The sequence below is a fragment of the Paramisgurnus dabryanus genome, chromosome 11 (assembly GCF_030506205.2).
Source record: "Paramisgurnus dabryanus chromosome 11, PD_genome_1.1, whole genome shotgun sequence".
NCBI lineage: Eukaryota > Metazoa > Chordata > Actinopteri > Cypriniformes > Cobitidae > Paramisgurnus > Paramisgurnus dabryanus.
The window spans coordinates 23,252,429-23,274,826 of record NC_133347.1 but is presented as its reverse complement, the minus strand read 5'-3'; the positions used below and the strand labels follow the sequence as shown (position 1 = coordinate 23,274,826).

Below are 22,398 nucleotides of genomic sequence, written 5' to 3'. Positions count from 1 at the left end.
GGATATAAATTGCGGATCTCGGTCTGACACGATATCCTCGGGTATGCCGAAGTAGCAGAAGACATGGTTAAACAGGAGTTCAACTGTTTTCATGGTGGTGGGTAGACCCTTAAGAGGGTTGAGATGTACCAACTTTAAGAAACGGTCGACGATAATGAAGATGCATCTGTTTCCTTTTGAAGAAGGTAAATCTGTGGCGAAATTGAATCCTAGATGTGACCAAGGACGAGTAAGGACCGGGAGAGGAAGAAGCTTGCCTGATGGTAAATGGTGCGGAGTCTTGGAGATGGCGCATTCATGGCATCCACTCACGAACCTTCTGACTTCTCATGCCATGTTGGGCCACAAGAGTTTGTCCTTGAGGAGTGAGAGGGTTTGATTAATGCCAGGATGACCAGTGCCAACAGAAGAGTGAGCCTCGATGATGAGGTTATTGCATTGATTTTGAGAAACATATTGATGACCTGGTGGACAAGCCGGTGGTCTCGTTGTCAGCATACAGAGAATGGACATGAGATAGAGCATCCGCCTTCAGGTTCTTAGAGCCCAGATGGTAGGCGATGGAGAAATGGAACCTCCTGAAGAATAGGGCCCAATGAGCCTGTCTTGGGTTACAACCCAGTATCACGAAATTACGTACCTATAGTCATGTAAATTTGTGAGTCTTTTCCGTGACACTGAGACTTTTTTCCACCTTTTTTGCATGAATGTGTCACGTATTTCTGTTTACGTGTCATTGTCACGTATTGGTTACTCAACTGTTTTGTCCTATTTTCTTACCATTGTCGCTTCGGTAGTTGTGTTTCACTCAGTACACGTGTGCATTAATAAAGAAAAGGTTTAATTAAGCATGTCAGTAAAAAAAAATCAATAACTGATAATGTGAAAGAACAAAAAGGTTAATGTTTTAATTATTGGTACTGTTTTAAGCTAATGCAGCTGTTGTTTACAGTAATTACTGGGACAATGTAAACAGAATCTTTACACATTTAGACATCAACACCTAAAGTCATTGCTGCATAAAGCTTTTTTGTTGATTTTCATCATTTAGTTTCTTTTGCTGATTATGACCAGTTTAGTCAGTAGTTTAAGGCCTGGTTTCACAAACTACACTCAAGGTAAATAACCTATGGTTCCTGAAAAGTTTTTATACAATGATAATGGTTATATAGAATCATACTAAAATAACTTTTTTGTGCTGAAATGGTTCTTTGTCTTGGCAAAAGGGTTGTTTAATTTCCACCTATTTTATTTGAAATTGAGTCAGTTATTTTGAAGCTGCCTCCTGATAAGTTTCACCTGCAAATAGCAAGAAGTCCTCGCTGCAGCTTGCAGCGCGATGACGTAGTGGATTAATCCAGTACGTAGTGGATGTTCAAACACGCATGCGCAGTAAATATAAATCCAAATCCAGTACGTACTACGTAGTGGATGCTGTAATACACATGCTCGGTTGTGTGTATTTGAACACAAACATTAACACATTCGCCGTGATAATGCCGATAAACGTATTTGCTGTGATCCTAGCTTAGTTAAGAAGTCATAAGTTTATGTGGATACCCACGTGCAAAATAATACCATGTTTTCGCGTGTCCAGTGCAGTTATTATCACATAATTCATCCCTAAAAGCTGATCGTATTGGATGAGTAGGCTACTGTAAACTCATATTACATTTTTAGCATTGTGTAATGTATTATCTTAACATGTGGCGTACACAGCCGGTATTAAACAATCATCTTTAAACAAGATAAGGTATATTAGCAATGATATGCAACGTTTTAATTAATAATTTATTTGAGTGTTGTATTGGAGTTATTAAAATTTATATATATAAATATATATTCATATTCAAGTTATTTACTGTTAAATCGAAACAAAAATAACTTGTCATTAATTTAAGTTGTTTATTTATTTAACTTTTACCCCACAGCTTATTCAATTCACTGATGATCGGTGACTGCAAATATCAAAAATTTTTAACAATAAACATTAGGCCTAAACATGAACTTAGTGAAAACCCAGCTATAGTCATCTTTCTGTGATTTACTAGTTTCTACATTAACTCATCCTACATAGTGTAAACAACATTCTGTAAAAATATAACCTTGATATCTTTAATATTGAATCAGAATCTGCTTTATTGCCAAGTATGTTTTTGTCACATACAAGGAATTTCTCTTGGTGACATGTTACGGACATACATAGAATAACTAAGTAAAATTAAAGACAATAACACACTAGTCACATAAAAACAAAAATAATTTAAATAAGCAGTATGGTACAGTAAGTATATGTATAAATTTTCTCCTTTTTTACAATTGTGTGTAGTGATGCATGTATGGATGTTCAGATGCTGTTATTGTACAGATAGATAATAGGTGATATTTACAGTTTAGAATAGTATTTACAGATGTACAGTATGTGGTGATTATAAACAATATACAGTTACAGGTGTGGAAGTTATGGGTGCTTTTATTGTTTAGGTTTTAGCCTGAGGAACAAACGGTTGTTGTGTCTAGTATTCAGTGCTCTGTAGCGCCAAAGGGCAAAAGTTCAAAGAAAGTGTTGTCTGGGTGTGTGGGGTTGAATGAGTAAAATCATGTCAAATATCAAAATCAATGTGAGATTAATGAAAATAACACTTTGATGCTCAATATATCATAATTACATTTCAAGACTTATCCTGTTTTTTCACAGGCAAGGTCACATATAACTGACTGCAGTCAGGTCAGGTAAAGCTTTTGTCACAGTTTGATCCTAAATAGTTTAAGGTCAGTGCCACGCCATCACTGCTTTACTAATGCAGAATAGATGAACAATTCCTCCCTGGGACACCCTTCCTCCAACTCGACCAGGTGGACAGTCTGTAAATAAATCTCTACACCATCATGGAGAATGTGTTCCAGTTGACAACACCTATTTTAAGAAAGAAAAATAAATATTAAAAATTAACTTAAATGTATAGTCTAAATCTAGGGATACTTTATATGAATAAAAAAACACTGTTACTACAGTATAAGCATACATATCCATTTACACGTTTGGCAGATGCTTTTATCCAAAGTGACTTACAGTAACATGCTTTATTTAGTATGTGTGTTCCCTGATGATATTTGCTAGTAATGTAATGCTCTACCAATTGAGCTATGGGAAAATGTTTAAATTAATAACTCACTGTCAAGCCAGACAGCATGAGCCTTTTCTCTGAAAGATGCTTCACTAACAACATGGTGAAAAAGCTGGCATGTCAGAGACAGTCTGAGGAAAGCCACATCTCCATCTTCTTTAATGAGCAAGGGCATCTTGCCAAATCCAGTCAAATCTACAAAAAAAAATCTCATTAAGTTGACCTTTTCAAATAAAAATGCAAAGGATTGTTAACATACAAGTACTAAGCCTCTTTTATAAAAAATACAATCCAGATGTATTAATTTAAGATTAAGTGATGGTTACAGTATGTGCACTTTGAAATTGCTGGGCAAATGTCCTTTTAAAAGACATTCATCTAGAACAATGCAATAGCAAAAAAAAAAACATTAGTTAGCCTAGCAAAATCAGGTTAGTTTTACATTAGACCTGCAGTCTGTCCACGGTTGGCATATATGCATATATATATGTTCTGAAGTAATGTTATAAGATTTAAATGAGAATCGCTGTGAACATATTAAGCCACCTTTATACCGCTTCGGACACCTAACACTAACGTTACACAAGATTATACATGTTGAAACAACAAATCAGTAAAAAAAGATTAATTACCTACCTTTATACAATCACTGTTGTTAAATAATCCATCGTTTTTCGGCAGATTCTTCTTGAAATACCAAAGCACGTGCGATTGTTCACCAATAACAACACACCACCGCGCATGCGCGTAACATTATATTCACGGCGCATGCGTGTTTGAACATCCACTACGTATTGGATTAATCCACCACGTCATCGCGCTGCAGGCTGCAGCGAGGGGTGTATCGCAAAAAGCCCTGAATCATCAGTCCTGTAAAATATAAAATGTGTATTTTAGGGCACTTTATTTCTTTTATAACAGGTAAGCTTTATACTTTTTTAAATTGCATATTGTTGTTATGCAATAAAATTTATGGGAATCTGCTTTAACAATGACTTGGAATAATGATTTGTTAAAATGTTTAAGAGCATATAAAAAACAATAAATCTTTTATGACTAATTTCGGTAAAAATGTGTTTTCTATACCAAGAAGGTGACAAGATGAAAACCACTATTTTCTGTTACAAACTCTCACATAGCATATTTAGGTTATAATAAAATAAAAAATTCAAATCCATAATTTGATTTTCAAAGATGTATTATAAAAACTGATTATTTATTCTGAAAAATGTTTTTTTTTTCAAAATGCTATAAATCTATTGAATTTATATATAAATGTGCATTCATCTTTGCCATGTTATGTAAGGGATAATGTAGAGGCAGCCGGTAGTTATCGGGAAATAAGCCCCGACAGTGTGATCAGGACCCGACGCGAAGCGGAGGGTCTTGTATCACAATGAAGGGGCTTATTTCCCGATAACTACCGGCTGACTCTACATTATCCCGCTTATTACACGGCTACTTGTCACATAAGAAAAAAAACTGGACATGAATATGAATTTGAAACATTTTATTGGCATATTTGTTTTAAATTAACATTTTTATCCTTCCGCGAAACTTTGCATAGATGCATAAAATGATCGTAATACCTTATTAAGATCCTCTGCTTCATACTTGTCTGTCTCCATTTTTTTCTCTTTAACCAGTCTTTGAGAAGTTTTAATGCCCATTCTGTATTTTTGTGTGTGATGGCTTCGTAGCATATGCTCTATTTTGTCAAGTTCAGTCTCAGTAAGCTCTCTGTGTCTTGTCGTGGTTGTCCAGTGTTTGTCACAAGATGGCGCCAAACAAACAGTAATCTTTATTGGCGCTGAGCGATCTTACTCGTAAAAGTAGTACCGGCTATGCGTTATTATTTTGGAGCGGTTATTATTCGAAAAGAACGAACCTGCAAATGTCTCAACTGACCAATCAGAATCAAGCATTCCAGAGAGCCGTGTAATAAATTCATTTAGTTGACTAGTGGTATACACTGATTAAACATTAATAGCATTAATCAAAACTCTTACTTTGTCATATTAAGAACACTGTCATTGCTGCTGTCATCCTTGGGACGTCTTATCTGAACTTTTTTTTACAGGGATCAGCTTTGAGTAAAATAATGTAAAGTTTTTCATAAGATCCCCTGGGGTCAATGTGTTAGCATGACAGAAGCTTGATGCTGTCCTGTGAGAACAAGCAACAACCGGCATTTTTCCATCGCCCGAGTGGCTTACGTTTCTTTCCCACCACAGGTTTATCAATGCCATCAAAGTATTATTTTGTTTTTGTTTGTTTGTTGATCACAAAGTACAAAGTAGATGAGGAAAACTAGGATTCTGTGTGTATTCAATGCACCGCCATTGTTGTTTACAATGCGTGGAATGGTGCGCTGTGATTTGTGGAGCGGATTTATTGCATTCTGCAGAGAAGGAGGACTGGCGTTTATCGCGCTTTGGGAAAAAAGGGAGAAAAGATGACAAAATAACACGGCGGATATCAGATTTGGCGTAAGAATTTACTTTTTAATACTGACCAGATACAATACTGATTTTGGTGGTAATAATAAAAAAAGTTGTTTATTGCGTTTTGGAGCCAAACTCTTCATATACACTATATTGCCAAAGGTTTTGGGACACCTGCTTTATATGCACATGAACCTAAATGACATCCCATTCTTAATCCATAGGGTTTAATATGGAGTTTGCCCACCCAGCTATAACACCTTTAACTCTTCTTGGAAGATTTTCTACAAGGTTCTACAAGGGAATTTTTGACCATTCTTGTAAAAGCACATTTGTAAGGTCAGACATTCAGTGGTGTAGTCTACGTGATACGCAGGTATACGCCGTATACCCACTAGAAATTGTCAAGGATTTCCGTATACCGTATTCCGATTTTTGAAATACATATTAGGCTATATACTTCCAAATCAAATTACTATAGTGACGCGAAAGTAACTGGGGAGCAGACTGGTGTGGCGCCACAGGCGAGTGACAGCAAAGCTCCGCGAGAGCGACTCCATTTATCACATGGAGAAATCTGCTTTGAATCGCTCTCATGATACTTTGACATCACCTCTGCTTAGCGCCAAATGAAGTCGAAACTGCAGTGTAGCTGCTCACGCGACACTGTAAACATACAGTCCATGTGGAGAAGTGAACGAGTGAAGTGCTGCAACATAAAATCCATAGAGTTTACGACGCACATGTGAGTACAACATTTAAATCATCAGTCCAGTTTATTAGTTTATCTAGAGGTAAGGCTCCAAATGCAATAAAATAAGCCTGTGATTATATCCTGATGGTTTTTAGCTGCCTTCAGTTGCTCTGCATGTTTGCTTGTGCTTCACAGTGTTAAACTTTTCTTCTATGTGTTCATTTATATATCTGCGTTCAAGATCATCTTGACAAGATGTATATGATCTTAAACATCTGTGAGGAAATTCATGTCTGCGTTGATGTTCAGTTCAGACTTGCAAATATTAGACTACATGATGGTCTTGTAATAATAATTAAGTATAAGCCTATTTTCATTTTTAGACAATGCTTATATAATATGCAAAAAATAAGCTTTAATGTCAATGACTATGCAAATTATAGTTAATTCATGGTCATCTTAAATGTGTATAAATTAAAAACATTTACACCATTAAATTACACATGGTAATGTTATCAATAGTTGTCAGATAAAAGCTATTGAAAGAGTGAATATTTTTTTCTCCTTCAATGCATGTGTTAGCCACGGATTGAAGATTGTAAACAGTTTATTTAATTTTAATAAACAGTTAAGTAACTTTTGTCCCAGAGTTAGATGTTGATTAACACTAAACCAGTCTAAAAATCAGTCCAGTTTCATTGGCTCTAAAGTCTTTTTTTTTCTTATAATAAACTGACAAGTTGAGAACACATTCATTTTATGTGTTTATGAGTACACTTTCAGAATGCTCTTAGTTACATGAATATCTATACTGTATGGATCTGTGAGTGTGGTGGTGCTTATGAGGTGTCGCGCTAGGACGAGTGAGCATAAGGATGAGAGGGAAAAATCACAGTATACTCACTACAAAAATCTAGACTACACCACTGCAGACATTGATGTTGGACGAGAAGGCCTCGCCGGTAGTCTCTGCTCTAATTCAACCCAAAGATCTTCTATAGACCTTTCTCACAGTAACCGGAAATACGTAATCGTCGTGTAAGCGGAGTTCCTGTCAAGCGTCAACACACTAGAAAAACATAAACCCGGGCAAGTTTAAAATGGATCAAAGAGTCTAAACAACTTCGTTAACGGATTTGCCAAATATTACATTTGCTGATGTGACACGACTAATGGAGGAAAACTTTTTCCATGAAGAATTTGTCCATAAATTTCTAGGTAAGTAGAGAGCGAGTCTAACTGTTACTGAACTGTTAACTAAAACGACACATTATAAGTCTCGCCGGATAGCCTGAATCCACTTCTGTCTAACTTCACCATCAACAGGGAATTGATGGAACAGATACGGCTTTTTACATTGCCTTGACTGCGGAGGAAGTAGATTTCCGCGACGATTGCGTATTTCCGGTCATAAATACGGAAGTTGTGAGAAAGGTCTATTGGGTTGAGGTCAGGACCAGTCAAGTTCCTCCACACCAAACTCACTCATCCATGTCTTTATGGACCTTGCTTTGTGCACTGGTGCACAGTCATGTTGGAACAGGAAGGGGCCATCCCCAAACTGTTCCCACAAAGTTGGGAGCATGAAATTGTCCAAAATGTCTTGGTATGATGAACACTGTAAAAAAAATTCGTAGAAATGACAATGTTATCGCAGCTGGATTGCCGGTAATTTACAGTAGATTTAAATTTATGTTATTTACTGGCAAGAGTTTGTTCAAAGTTAAATAAATTTTAAACATTAACAAGTTTTTATCTTTACAGAGTAAAACTATACAATAACAGCCTCATGCAAAGCATTCTGGGAACCAGAAATCATCATCAACCTTTTTCTGTTTTTTGCTTCAGATTTTGTTTCCCAGAATGTTTTGCTTGATTCTGTTTTTTTAGTTTTACTCTGTAAAGACAAAGACTTGTAAATGTTTAATGTTCATTTAACTTTGAACAAAATGTTGCCAGTAAAAAACCCGGCAACCCAGCTGCAATTTCTACGGAATTTTTTCACAGTAAAGCATTAAGAGTTCCTTTCACTGGAAGTGATTGGAACACCTGAATTCAATGATTTGGAGGGGTGTCCCAAAACTTTTGAGAGACACATCCTGTTTTGAAAGGTCATATATGTATGTTTCTTTAAAAGTTGAAACCCTCCCCATATTTAAATAATAGTAATTTAATGTTTAAAGCATTTTGGAGAATGTGTGTTCTTGGTGCACATTTACATGTAAAAGCAGAATTACTTATTATTTTTGACCGTCTGTTGTAGGTGGATCATGAGTGAAGCTCTGAAAAAGTTGCATAGTTGTAGGTCTGCCATTGTCTTAATAACAGTGGTTTATGTGAATTCAGTGACACATTCACTCGTGAGAGAGACGTCATGGAAATTTATGAATAAATCTTTCACCAAGCAATTACCTTATCAACTGACAAATCTGGTAGCTCAACCAGAATCATACCTTATTGATAGAAGTTTGATCAAACAAACTTCTGTCAAATACTTTAACTTGTTTTGTCTCTATGTCTTATCCTTTCACCCACGACCAACAGACTCAGCTCTGGTTCGGCCTGATGCTCAACCTTGTACAGTACACCAAATAATGACCACAGCCAGGTGATGAGAAACTGTGGTAATCAGAGCCTGCGTCTCAAGATCAATATAACAATCGTAGACCCTACCCTGATAGCAAGCAACCATTGAAACAATGGTTAAAAAAAATGTATTTGTCAATGTTAATCACATTGATTCAATATTCGGTTTGCACCCTCCATTAATATTGAAAAAATATTGAAATTTCAATAAACCACCATTAGGGTGATCAGTGTTTGCTTATTAAGCCCTTGACTCTTGACATTCACTAAGTTAAATCTTTCTTTTCTCAGTGTTTGTATGTGTATATGTCACACCCAGGGGGTGGCCACTAATGGCTAAAACCACGCCCCTTCTCAACTTCCACCTCGAGGAGGTCCCCAAAGCCAACCCAATGACCGGACAACAACAAGGACAGGTAAGTATAAAAATAATCTTTATTGATTTATTAAATATTTAAAATGTTCTTGGGAAATGGGGAGGGGGGATTAAAACTAATATCCGTCTCTGCCCTCCAGGTGGGCCACGGACAGGGAGCAGGGGAGCGAAGGGAATGTCCGGGACACTGTGGACCAGGGGGCGTGAGACTCAGGCTCCAACCTGGTCTAGGGTATCCGTGGCGCGCTCCTTTGTCCTCCTGGAGGCAGAATCAAAAGCAAATGAGTGTTATGGATTCTTATTCGGGCTGCGTACCTGGGTCTCCCTGGTGCGGGCTCTTCCTCCTACTTTCACAACTTTCGTCGAGTCACTCACTATTTCTTCTCTCTCCTCCGCAGGTAACAACTGGCGAAGAGACACAGTAAATCAGATGTGGATGGTTCTCACCTCCTGGCTGGACACAGCGTGCCGTAAGTACAGGTTTCTTCGATCTCTCCTCAGGATTATTCACTCTCTCTGTTCTTCTTTCCACAGGTATCAACTTGAATACAAAAAGCACAGTGATTTGGCTTTGAATGGCTCTCACCTCTCGGCTGGACACAGGCGTGCCGTAAGTACAGGTTTCTTCGATCTCTCTTCAGGTTATTCACTCTCTCTGTTCTTCTTTCCACAGGTATCAACTTGAATACAAAAAGCACAGTGATTTGGCTTTGAATGGCTCTCACCTCTCGGCTGGACACAGGCGTGCCGTAAGTACAGGTTTCTTCGATCTCTCTTCAGGTTATTCACTCTCTCTGTTCTTCTCTCTACAGGTATCAACTTGAATACAAAAGCACAATGATTTGGCTTTGAATGGCTCTCACCTCTCGGCTGGACACAGGCGTACCGTAAGTACAGGTTTCTTCGATCTCTCTTCAGGATTATTCACTCTCTCTGTTCTTCTTTCCACAGGTATCAACTTGAATACAAAAAGCACAGTGATTTGGCTTTGAATGGCTCTCACCTCTCGGCTGGACACAGGCGTACCGTAAGTACAGGTTTCTTCGATCTCTCTTCAGGTTATTCACTCTCTCTGTTCTTCTCTCTACAGGTATCAACTTGAATACAAAAGCACAATGATTTGGCTTTGAATGGCTCTCACCTCTCGGCTGGACACAGGCGTACCGTAAGTACAGGTTTCTTCGATCTCTCTTCAGGTTATTCACCCTCTCTGTTCTTCTCTCTACAGGTATCAACTTGAATACAAAAGCACAGTGATTTGGCTTTGAATGGCTCTCACCTCTCGGCTGGACACAGGCGTATCGTAAGTACAGGTTTCTTCGATCTCTCTTCAGGTTATACACTCTCCACAGATCCCAACTGGCGAAACGTCTGATGGAGTAAGTGTTCCCTACGTGGCGTCGGGGGCGAACCCTCTCGACGGCTGTGCGGTGGCAGGGGGGTGGGAATTCTCAACGTCTCACCGGGCCGAGCGCTTCCCTCTCCTCACTGCTGTCGGCGTTCGAACTCCGGACAGGGGCGCCCCTTTGTAGAGGTCACGGGACGATGGAAATCCCTTCACCTCGCTCTCTGCAATAATAAACTCGCACAGTATTCAGTGTTAGTTGTCACAAATCGTACTCACGATGCTGCTGCTTCTCCAGCTCTTCGTTGGTGCTCACACCATCCACTCAATGTCTAGGCGGGACAGGATCGTCTCGGGGTGCCGTGCAAATCTTATAAACTCTGTAACACGCTCACAACATTTGCAAGATTAAATTTAGCTAGGGCCAACAGCCTCTTGGTCTTCCCTGAACGAAATGCGTGAAGGCGGGGGTCTGTCAGACAGGACATACAATAATCCACAGCAACCCACAGCAATGTACAACACCACGTCAACTTAAAGGTTTTCACAGCACAAAGACTCACCCACCACGCTCAGTGCACAAAAGGGACTCCCGTCTTCCTTCACTTCACTTCGGTCAGACCTGGCGATGAATAATGCGGCCCAGCTAGTGGTGTCGTCGTTGTGACGGCTTCGGTGAATGTCCACTCGGCTCACCCACCACGCTATAATAGGGGTAGGGCCGTCTCCTTCCTCCTAGAGGAATCTCACATACAGCTAGATCGATACACAAGGCATTTATAACTTGCACTTGGTACTCACAACCATGTCGTTTCCAATCCTCGTTTTCCCTTGGTCTCAATTCACCAATTGTTCCGTATTCTCCTCAACCTTTAAGGTTCTGGATGTCTTCACAAGTGTATTACCCAACCTGAGAGCGAGAGAGAGTTTAGACAGCCACCAAACAGTGCACCAACACGGCCCAACACAGCATTTCAACACACACCAAAAAGCTCCCTAACTGTGAATAAACTTGGCCTTAAGTACTGCCTTGCTTAGTGTATCCTCCAATCACCAAACGCTGTTCCTAACTAGGCACAGGTGCATCGAATTCGCTGATTTTCCCGCTCGCGGCGCTTACCGGAAGTCCGGTGTTCGTCCTTTCCGGTCCGGGCAGAAACACTTCCGGGCAGAACCAAACTTCCATAATTTTGGTTCCGCCCCAAAGAAAAGAAGAGAGTGTCACCTTGTGACATCCTCCCCCGCCAATGCGTTCTAGTCCCTAGAACGCCTTCGGGTCGTCCACTCACCATAACGGGCAGGGGGGCGGCCTCGGTTCTCCCGCTGGGAACGCCTTGGGGGTGAGTCGGGCTCGGCTTGTTCAGGTGCCGCTTCTGATTCTCTCGGAGCAGCCGGGGGTGGTGCCACCACGGGTCTCCCTGGGACCACAGCCCAACCTCCAATCCAGGGGGCCGCCAGTACAGGCTCCGTGGGAGTTACTTCCACGGCCTCAGGGTAGTTAGGGCATGGGCGGATCATGTTCCTGTGTACCACACGATCAGGGCCAGACTTGCCTTCAGGCCGGATGGTGTACACCGGCTGTCCCGGTCTTTGCTGTCTGCAGACTACGTATGGGACGGCCTCCCAACGATCGCTCAGCTTCCCCTTTCCTTGCCGTCGATTGTCCCGCACCAAGACCCTCTCACCTGGTAGCAGGGGGGCCTCTCGGGAAGTGCGATCATACAGCCGCTTGTTCTTCTCTCCTGTGGTCCTTATCCTCTTCCTTTTCGTAGGCGTAGTGTAATCGTTGATGGTGGCACCCTACCCACTCGGTTACGCTCCCTTCTTCCCGGCCTGCTGCAACTACCAGAACCAGGTCAGTGGGCATACGCACGTGCCTGCCAAACATCAGATAGGTCGGGGCATACCCCGTAGTACTATGTACACTATTGTTGTATGCTTGGAGGAGATTTGGCAAAGCACTCACCCAGTCACTCTGTTGTCGTTGGTCCAGGGTCCCTAGTAACCCCAATAGGGTCTGATTAAATCTCTCGCAACCGCCGTTTCCTTGGGGGTGCTACGACGTTGTATGGGTTTTAGTGCAACCATACAACTGGCATAACTCCCGGATCACACTGGATTCAAAGTTGGCCCCTTGGTCGGAGTGCAGAAATTCTGGGCACCCGAACGTCTGAAAGACGGCTCGCCATAGAGCTGTAGCGGTGCTGGTTGCGGTCTGGTCGAGGGTGGGGACAGCCCAGGCGTATTTGGTGAACAGATCTGTAATTACCAAGATGTTCTGATATCGATCGGAGGGTCGACCCAGCGTCAGAAAGTCCATGGCCATGATATGGAGGGGAGCTTTGGCATGGATAGGTACCATGGGCGCCCGGGTCTCACCCCTTGTCTTGAACAGCGTGCATCGAGGACACGCTTGGATCAGGGCATGCACCGACGCCTCCATGCTGGGCCAATAGAAATGTTGTCGCAGCAAGGACACGGTCCTCTCCTGGCCTTGGTGTCCCAACCAATCATGATAGGCCGTGATCAATGCGGTCACCTGGTCTTTGGGCACCACTATCTGGCGCATCTCCTCGCCCAGCTTCGGGTCCCTCACCTTCCTACACAGCACTCCTTCTTGTAACTCCAGCCTGTCCCACTGCCCCAACAGGCGTCTCCCTCTATCCGACTGGTTCTCCCTCTCTTCCAGTGTCGGCCGTCGGCCCTGTTCTACCCACTCTCGAACGTAGTTTACCTCTTGATCCTCGGCCTGTCGTTCCTTCCACCGGCGGGGGTCCCATCCCCAGTTCTCAGGCACAGCCTATCGCTGGCTTCCTGGTGCCTCAATCACTCCGACCATCAGATCTCCTTCGGCACTAGCCGTTTCGGGCCCAATTCGGCCCCTAGGGTCCCCTGCTTCAGGGAGCCTCGAGAGTACATCAGCATTCGTGTGTTCTCGTCCAGGACGGTACTGCAGTTGGTAGTCGAAGTTTGCCAGCTGGGCCACCCACCGCTGTTCTACTGCTCCTAGTTTCGCCGTCTGTAAATGCACCAATGGATTATTGTCGGTAATGACTGTTACCTTTGCGCCCCAGAGATAATCTTTAAACTTTTCGCTGAGTGCCCACTTCAGTGCCAACAGTTCCAACTTGAAAGAGCTGTAGTTCGCATCGTTTCTTTCTGCCGGGTGGAGACTCTGACTCGCATACGCGATGACTCTTTCGGCCCAGTCTTGTCGTTGGGCCAACACTGCCCCCAATCCCAGGTTGCTGGCGTCTGTATAAAGGACAAAAGGTTTCGAGAAATCAGCATAAGCTAAGATGGGGGCCTGTAGCAATTCCTGTTTTAATCTCCCAAAGGCAACCTCGCAGTCTGCACTCCATTCGATCGTGGGCGACCCACGGCCCCGGGGGCGGCTTGTACCAACCAGCAACTGGTTCAAGGGTTTGGCAACCTTGGAGAAATCTTTAATAAAGCGCCTGTAATACCCCACAAAGCCCAAAAAGGACCGTACTTGCCTCACCGTCTTCGGGGCACTCCAATCCTTTACCGCGGAGACCTTTTCTGGGTCTACGGCCACTCCCGCAGCACTGACCACATGGCCCAAAAACTTGACTTCCCGGCGTAACAGGTGGCACTTTCCGGGCTGCAACTTCAATCCGTACTTTTCCATTAGCTGGAAGACCTCCTCCAGGTGCCGGAGGTGAGACTCGAAATCTGGAGAATAGACAATCACATCATCCAGATACACTAACACTGACTCCATTAACTGACCTCCTAAACACCGCTGCATCAGGCGCTGGAAGGTGGCCGGAGCGTTGCAGAGCCCGAAGGGCATCCGGTCCCACTCGAATAATCCAAACGGGGTTGTAAAAGCAGCCTTCTCCTGGTCTGCCTGCGCCACCTGTACTTGCCAATAGCCACTGGCCAAATCCAAGGTGGAGTACCACACAGACTGTGTGAGGCCAGCCAGGGAATCTTCAATCCGCGGCAAAGGAAAGGCGTCTTTCTTGGTGACTAGATTGAGCTTACGGTAATCGACACAGAACCTCCAAGCCCCCGTCTTCTTTTGCACTAGTACAATAGGGGCAGCCCAGGGGCTACTACTCTCCCGAACAATGCCCCGCTCTAGCAAGCCCTGTAGCAGTGCACGCACCTCGGTGTATAAGGTAGGTGGAATAGGTCTGTACCTCTCTCGGCTGGGGCCTGCGTCCCCCGTGGGGATGTGATGCTCCACGACCTGGGTACACCCATAATCTTCGTCGTGCGTTGCGAAGACATGTTGCCATCGTTGGAGCAAGGCTCGAAGCTTCAGGGTTTGTGCCCGCTCTAAATTTTCTCCCTGTAGGGACTCACCTCTCATATGGCCCGGTACGCCTCCCTCGACGTCATTGGGGGGGTAGATCTATCTGTGTCAGGGCCACCTCGACAACGGTGGGGCACACCTGACGGAAACTCACGTCTCCCCCTTCCCGTATCTGACGGGACAGGACTGTTGTCAGCCGGGTCAGTTGTTGATGCCGGTGCAGATGCACTGCATACGGGTGTATGTTCCGCACCTTTACGGGGACTCGTCCTCGTTGAACCGCGGCCAGACCTCGTGCCACTTCCACCTGCTGGCAGTCTCCATGGGGCTCTACGAGCACCCATTCCTCGGGGCCAACCACTCGCGGCGGCACTCGCACCCAGACAATCGCCTCACTCTCTGCGGGGATGGATAACGCAAACCGGCATGCCACTCTACCTACGTCTTCTCTGTCCCTTCGGACCTGGGCCATTTGTACTCGTCGACAGTCGGTAACCACGCGTTCCCATTGGGGCCGTTCGGCGGGTGGTATTTTCTGAACGGGTCTTGCCCGAAATAGTTCCTCCCAGCATTCTGACAGGACATTCATCCCCAGGAGGGCTCGGTACGTGCCCAAGCAGTGGTCCTGTACAATTATCACTCCCTTCTGAGGAACCACCACGCCGTGAATTTCTAAGTCGGCCAACCGGTAGCCAATGTATGGGATATCCAGGCCATTTGCGCCTTTCAAGGTAAGCCAGGGGGCCTCCGCTCCATGGACTCCTTGCTTTCCAAAGATCTCTTGTGAGAGGCTTTCTGCGAACAATGTGACTTGTGAGCCCGTATCTACCAGGCACTGAATCTTCTTACCACACACTTTAACTTCTGCTGTTGGGCTATGCACGGCCATCTGGCTCCTAGAGCCATTTCCTCTTCCAGGGTCTTCTCGAGGGGTCCCGGCCACACGACCCACTGTGGCCGGTCGACCTAAAAACCCCCTTCAGATATTCTGCGGGGCCCACACTGGCGACTGTAATGGCCTGGCTTTCCACAGCGGTTACAGATTGGCCTCCCCTGGTCGTCCCATTCAAAACGGGGCCGGTTAGAGTAGTTCGGACGTCCGGGGGGCTCTCGGCCCCTCTCGGAATACACTCGTTCTCGGGGTGCCTGTCTCGGCTCCTCCCGCGCTCGTCCCTGACGCAACTCCCCCAGCAGGGTCTTCGACAGCTCGGACATTTGATCCCGGACGTCTTTCAAAAGCTCGGCCTTCAACGTTTGCTTCCAGTCAGGGCCCTCCGGTCGCGCCGACGTCGCTTCACTGATCACCGCACACACCGGGGGCTCGCCTAACTCAGTCTCGTCACCCTCCAGGGCTAGTGCCTCCTTCTTCAAGTCTTCGAACGTGAGGCCTGGGTCTCTCCTAAATTGCACTCGTAAACTCTGCCTCACTGGGCCTTCCTTCATCCCTAGAAGAAACTGATCGCGTCCCTAGAAGAAACTGATCGCGTAGCAAAGCTTCTCCGTCTCCCAGCTCATGATCACGATGGCCCTGCAGTCGGGTAAACTGCTCTCGCAGTCTCAGGGCGAAAGCTCTAATCGGTTGGCGGGGGCCCTGTTTACATTAAAAAACTGGGAGCGGAGGACAGCTACGGGGGTGTGGTCGCCATATTGCTCGGTAAGGAACTGGAATACTGTTTGGGCGGTGGCTCGGACAGCTTCGGGGGCGGCTTGCACTTCTCGTCGTGCCTCTCCGTCCAGGGAGTTAAGCACAAATTGGAGTCGCTGAGCTACTCTAAGGCCCTGCAAATCGGCCAAATATTCTAACTGGGCCCTCCATTCTGTTAGTCGTACCTCCGACTCTGCTCCTCCGTATTTTTGGATCCACGGGCTACCCATAAAGACAGGCGTGGCACGGGGTTGGGCTGCGGGCCCTGCGTTGTCGGTCATTGGGCGAACTTGGTTACTCAACTCGAGGTGGAGCCCTGCCGACTACGCCAAAATCTGTCACACCCAGGGGGTGGCCACTAATGGCTAAAACCACGCCCCTTCTCAACTTCCACCTCGAGGAGGTCCCCAAAGCCAACCCAATGACCGGACAACAAGGACAGGTAAGTATAAAAATAATCTTTATTGATTTATTAAATATTTAAAATGTTCTTGGGAAATGGGGAGGGGGGCTTAAAACTAATATCCGTCTCTGCCCTCCAGGTGGGCCACGGACAGGGAGCAGGGGAGCGAAGGGAATGTCCGGGACACTGTGGACCAGGGGGCGTGAGACTCAGGCTCCAACCTGGTCTAGGGTATCCGTGGCACGCTCCTTTGTCCTCCTGGAGGCAGAATCAAAAGCAAATGAGTGTTATGGATTCTTATTCGGGCTGCGTACCTGGGTCTCCCTGGTGCGGGCTCTTCCTCCTACTTTCACAACTTTCGTCGAGTCACTCACTATTTCTTCTCTCTCCTCCGCAGGTAACAACTGGCGAAGAGACACAGTAAATCAGATGTGGATGGTTCTCACCTCCTGGCTGGACACAGCGTGCCGTAAGTACAGGTTTCTTCGATCTCTCCTCAGGATTATTCACGCTCTCTGTTCTTCTTTCCACAGGTATCAACTTGAATACAAAAGCACAGTGATTTGGCTTAGAATGGCTCTCACCTCTCGGCTGGACACAGGCGTACCGTAAGTACAGGTTTCTTCGATCTCTCTTCAGGTTATACACTCTCCACAGATCCCAACTGGCGAAACGTCTGATGGAGTAAGTGTTCCCTACGTGGCGTCGGGGGCAAACCCTCTCGACGGCTGTGCGGTGGCAGGGGGGTGGGAATTCTCAACGTCTCACCGGGCCGAGCGCTTCCCTCTCCTCACTGCTGTCGGCGTTCGAACTCCGGACAGGGGCGCCCCTTTGTAGAGGCCACGGGACGATGGAAATCCCTTCACCTCGCTCTCTGCAATAATAAACTCGCACAGTATTCAGTGTTAGTTGTCACAAATCGTACTCACGATGCTGCTGCTTCTCCAGCTCTTCGTTGGTGCTCACACCATCCACTCAATGTCTAGGCGGGACAGGATCGTCTCGGGGTGCCGTGCAAATCTTATAAACTCTGTAACACGCTCACAACATATGCAAGATTAAATTTAGCTAGGGCCAACAGCCTCTTGGTCTTCCCTGAACGAAATGCGTGAAGGCGGGGGTCTGTCAGACAGGACATACAATAATCCACAGCAACCCACAGCAATGTACAACACCACGTCAACTTAAAGGTTTTCACAGCACAAAGACTCACCCACCACGCTCAGTGCACAAAAGGGACTCCCGTCTTCCTTCACTTCACTTCGGTCAGACCTGGCGATGAATAATGCGGCCCAGCTAGTGGTGTCGTCTAGGGCTGTCAAATTTTAATTCGAATTTCGAATATTCGTCGAATGTAAAAAAAATATGCATATTCGAATGTAAAACTTTGCATTCGAATTTGAAGCTCACGCAACGTGATGATGACGTAACTGACGCGGATTGTTATACAGAGCGTTAGCGGCTCAGTCAACTATGCGGAGCAAGCCAGCGTTATTCATTTGAAAATAGCAAGAAAAGACAGTGGGGATTACGAGTCGGGCAGAATACATATTAAAAGGGCTGTGTGATGCTTCTTTGGTTTTTAGAGCATCAACTGGAATTCAACCGCAAAGTGAAACTAGCAGAGATGACAGAATTAGTGTCGTCTGCTTCTAAATGCAGTTTTAAAGTTTAAAATAACTGATCAACACGAAAGTGCCATAATTCAGCTGCTTGTTTAGCAACATTAAAACCATATGTGCATCTACAGAGTCCACACCGCATATGAGAGAGTTGCAATGTAATGCCGCGGTGGCTTTATTTTTATAACTGACTGGAAACTTGACTTTCACCTGGACATTTGATATGCAAGTTTTTCATCAACATTATCTGCGTGAAATATAAACATGATGATCATCTGCCAACTCGACTGTTTCAGCACATCCTCTATTAATTACGGAGAGTCTGCTTTATTAACGGCTTCGCTCTGCGCGTAAGTTAAACATTTCTGTTCTGTACTTTATTACTCGCTTATATTTCTACATATTTTCAACCAAGGAACACACAAAATATAATATAAGTTGTTGTGAATAGCGTTAAAGCTTGACAAAATTGAAATGACTAATGATCTTTCCCACTTATTTTGGCTTAAATAAAGATTAATTCGTTTTCATACTTTATTAGAAACACGTAAATTTATCTACTTATATATTATATAAAATGCCCTATATTAATATGCATTGTCTATGTATGGCATTTGTTTTGTACATTTACAGGTGCACAAATATACTGGTTAATTTTGATTTCATTAAGACAACGCGTTGTGTTCTGTATTGACTGAGGCTCTGTAATTTAAAAAAATTTTTTTATTAATGTATGGTACATAAAATAATTTGTAAATGTATACATGGATAGTTTCTTGACAATGTTTGTGTTAATAGCCTACACACGCTGGCATTTTGCACTTCCAGATATCTATGTGCACTTTTGTTCCTTTGCATATGAATTTAAGAAATTATCTTTAATTTATTAGTGTTGATAACATTCGTTTTAACCAAAAATATGCTGTGCATGATTTGTTTATATTATTGGGGCTTTGTGCTGCGCCCTCTTGTGGGCTTTAAGGAGTATTTTCTCCAAGATAAAGTAGGTCTTTATAATTCGAATATAATTCGAATTTTATTATTTTTCAAGGACGAATTTCGAATGTACTTATTCAGCCATTTTGACAGCCCTAGTGTCGTCGTTGTGACGGCTTCGGTGAATGTCCACTCGGCTCACCCACCACGCTATAATAGGGGTAGGGCCGTCTCCTTCCTCCTAGAGGAATCTCACATACAGCTAGATCGATACACAAGGCATTTATAACTTGCACTTGGTACTCACAACCATGTCGTTTCCAATCCTCGTTTTCCCTTGGTCTCAATTCACCAATTGTTCCGTATTCTCCTCAACCTTTAAGGTTCTGGATGTCTTCACAAGTGTATTACCCAACCGGAGAGCGAGAGAGAGTTTAGACAGCCACCAAACAGTGCACCAACACGGCCCAACACAGCGTTTCAACACACACCAAAAAGCTCCCTAACTGTGAATAAACTTGGCCTTAAGTACTGCCTTGCTTGGTGTATCCTCCAATCACCAAACGCTGTTCCTAACTAGGCACAGGTGCATCGAATTCGCTGATTTTCCCGCTCGCGGCGCTTACCGGAAGTCCGGTGTTCGTCCTTTCCGGTCCGGGCGGAAACACTTCCGGGCGAAACCAAACTTCCATAATTTTGGTTCCGCCCCAAAGAAAAGAAGAGAGCGTCACCTTGTGACATATACATAGAAACACATGTGCATTGGAAAAGAAAGATGTGTTTCAAAGTAAAGTTGAAATTGGTTGCTTTTTATGAAGACGTCAAGATAAGATAAAATTAAGCTGCTTTACATGATGTTGCTGCTCCATTTATGACCGTTATAATTGTTCTGATTTTGTAAATGCACTGTGACAAGGTACAGAAAAAAATACTGACACATTCAGACATCATCACTCATTCTACAAGTCTCAACAATGGTGACAATCATTAAAAGAATTCAGATAAAACGATCAACTGCATGCTAAGAGTTATGAATAAGTACTATGATGATACCCAGCATGCATTGCAGCATGAAGCTTTATTTTGTTAATCGTCACCATTGATGAGTTTCATAGACTGATTCATGATGTCAGAGATTGATTCAGTAGTTTACCCTTCTAAGTGTGTTTTTATAATTCCAAAAATAACAGACCTGACACTGCTTCCAACTAGTACTGTAATATCATCCATTTTTTACACATCATTAACACTATTTCTTTAATAATATTTAAGTAAATCTACAAGAATTAAATTACTTGATCACATTAGATCTTAGTTTTCTTTGCAATAGCAGATGTATTTTTAAACACTGCTTCAACAGCCAAAGAAAACTTAACATTAAAACACACGAGTCACAGTAATGGTGGTTTGTTGAAATTTCTATATTTTTCAATATTAATGGAGGGTGCAAACGTGATATTGATTTAATAGGATTAACATTGACAAATCAAGGATTTTTAACATTGTTTCAATGGTGGCATGCTATCTGGGTACTTTTATCTGACCAAATTCTCAACATCATTGCCACACAACAAAAAACAATGAATGGAGGGTGCACAATGATCCAGCAAACAAAATAATATGGACTTTTTCTGGCTTTAGCTTCTACAAACATTGACACAATCCTATTGACTTTTATTTTTTACAGTTAGTCATGTAAAATTAACATCCTTAAATGTTTTCCCTTTTGCTTATTATTCTATGCTGTCTCTCTATAGTTTGTGCTAAAATGTATTTTCTGTAAAGATGCACTGCAAAAATGCAAAATTGTGAAAGGTGCTAATCAAAGAAAAATGCATTGGAGACCATGTGCTCGGCCTAGACTTTCTAGCCTTTACAAAGTTACCTGGGGCACGTTCAATCTCACACCGGTGCGCAACGTTTTGCTACGATTTCCGGGTTGAACGACATGTTTCCTGGAAACGGTGTGCAACGGAATGCAACAGGTTTTAGAAGCGTTTTCTCTTGTTTGGTGGGTGTGTCAGAAATGTCGGTCCAATCAGCGGCAAGATGTATAAAACCACGCGATAGTAAAGAGACAGCTCGCTCAATGGGTTCAAGTTGGAATGTTGTCTTTCATTCTGGACAGCAAGGTCAGTGACTGAAACATTGAGGGTATTTTACAGTAATAAACACACATTTATAACGATTTCATCAGGCTTTAGAGACATTTAAAAAAGAACACAAAGAATGGCCTCTCAGCTACCGTAGTTGCAACTCTTGCGTCATCACAACAGGGTGTTCAATGCATCACCGTTTCAGTTTAATAAACGTTGTGCAACGTTTTGTCGGGGCTGAACGCAGCCCTGATGCTGCTGGCCAAGCCAACTACAAAGTGCAATTCTATGAATATGTGTGATTTGCTGTATAGATGGATGTCATGTTCCCATAAAGTCTCCACCAACTCCCAATGCTAAGGCTTATGAACCATAAGAACTGTTTTCTATCAATATTCAGGGTGTATGCACTCCAAATTTTAGAGGTTTCAAATATTGGTGCATGTTGGAAAGGTTAAACTCACGATCCATGGATTTTTCTTAACTCTTCCTTGTATGCTCAATTTCAAATAGGACAACATAGTGGACTAATACTTGATGACAATGGATGTGGTCAGAGTAACTTTTTATTCACTCCATACATATATCACACAACAGCTGCATAGCAAAGATACAACAGCGCTCATGTCCATACAAGAGGCATGGTTAAGCGTTTGTTTGGAATATATAAAAAATAGATTGTTTATGCAATAAACATTGTTTCAGCCCAAGAAGATGATCCAAGGTCATTATTGCTACATATGTTTAGTACAAAATTAAAATAGTGTGCACCAAGATTAAAAAGTGTTTGAATCAATGCCTGTTGAAAATGTTTAAGTTAAATAAAGTACTCTCATGG

At 43.4% G+C, this 22,398-nt stretch overlaps 1 long non-coding RNA gene across 1 annotated transcript; it reads right to left on the bottom strand.

The window, feature by feature from the left end:
- Nucleotides 1-2,121: 2,121 nt before the first annotated feature.
- On the bottom strand, nt 2,122-3,940 carry LOC135730078 (uncharacterized). Its single transcript, XR_010525865.2, has 3 exons — nt 3,765-3,940; nt 3,177-3,323; nt 2,122-2,917 (listed from the first exon to the last, which is right to left on the bottom strand). It is a non-coding gene; the product is annotated as an uncharacterized lncRNA (long non-coding RNA).
- Between the last annotated feature and the right edge of the window lie 18,458 nt (nt 3,941-22,398).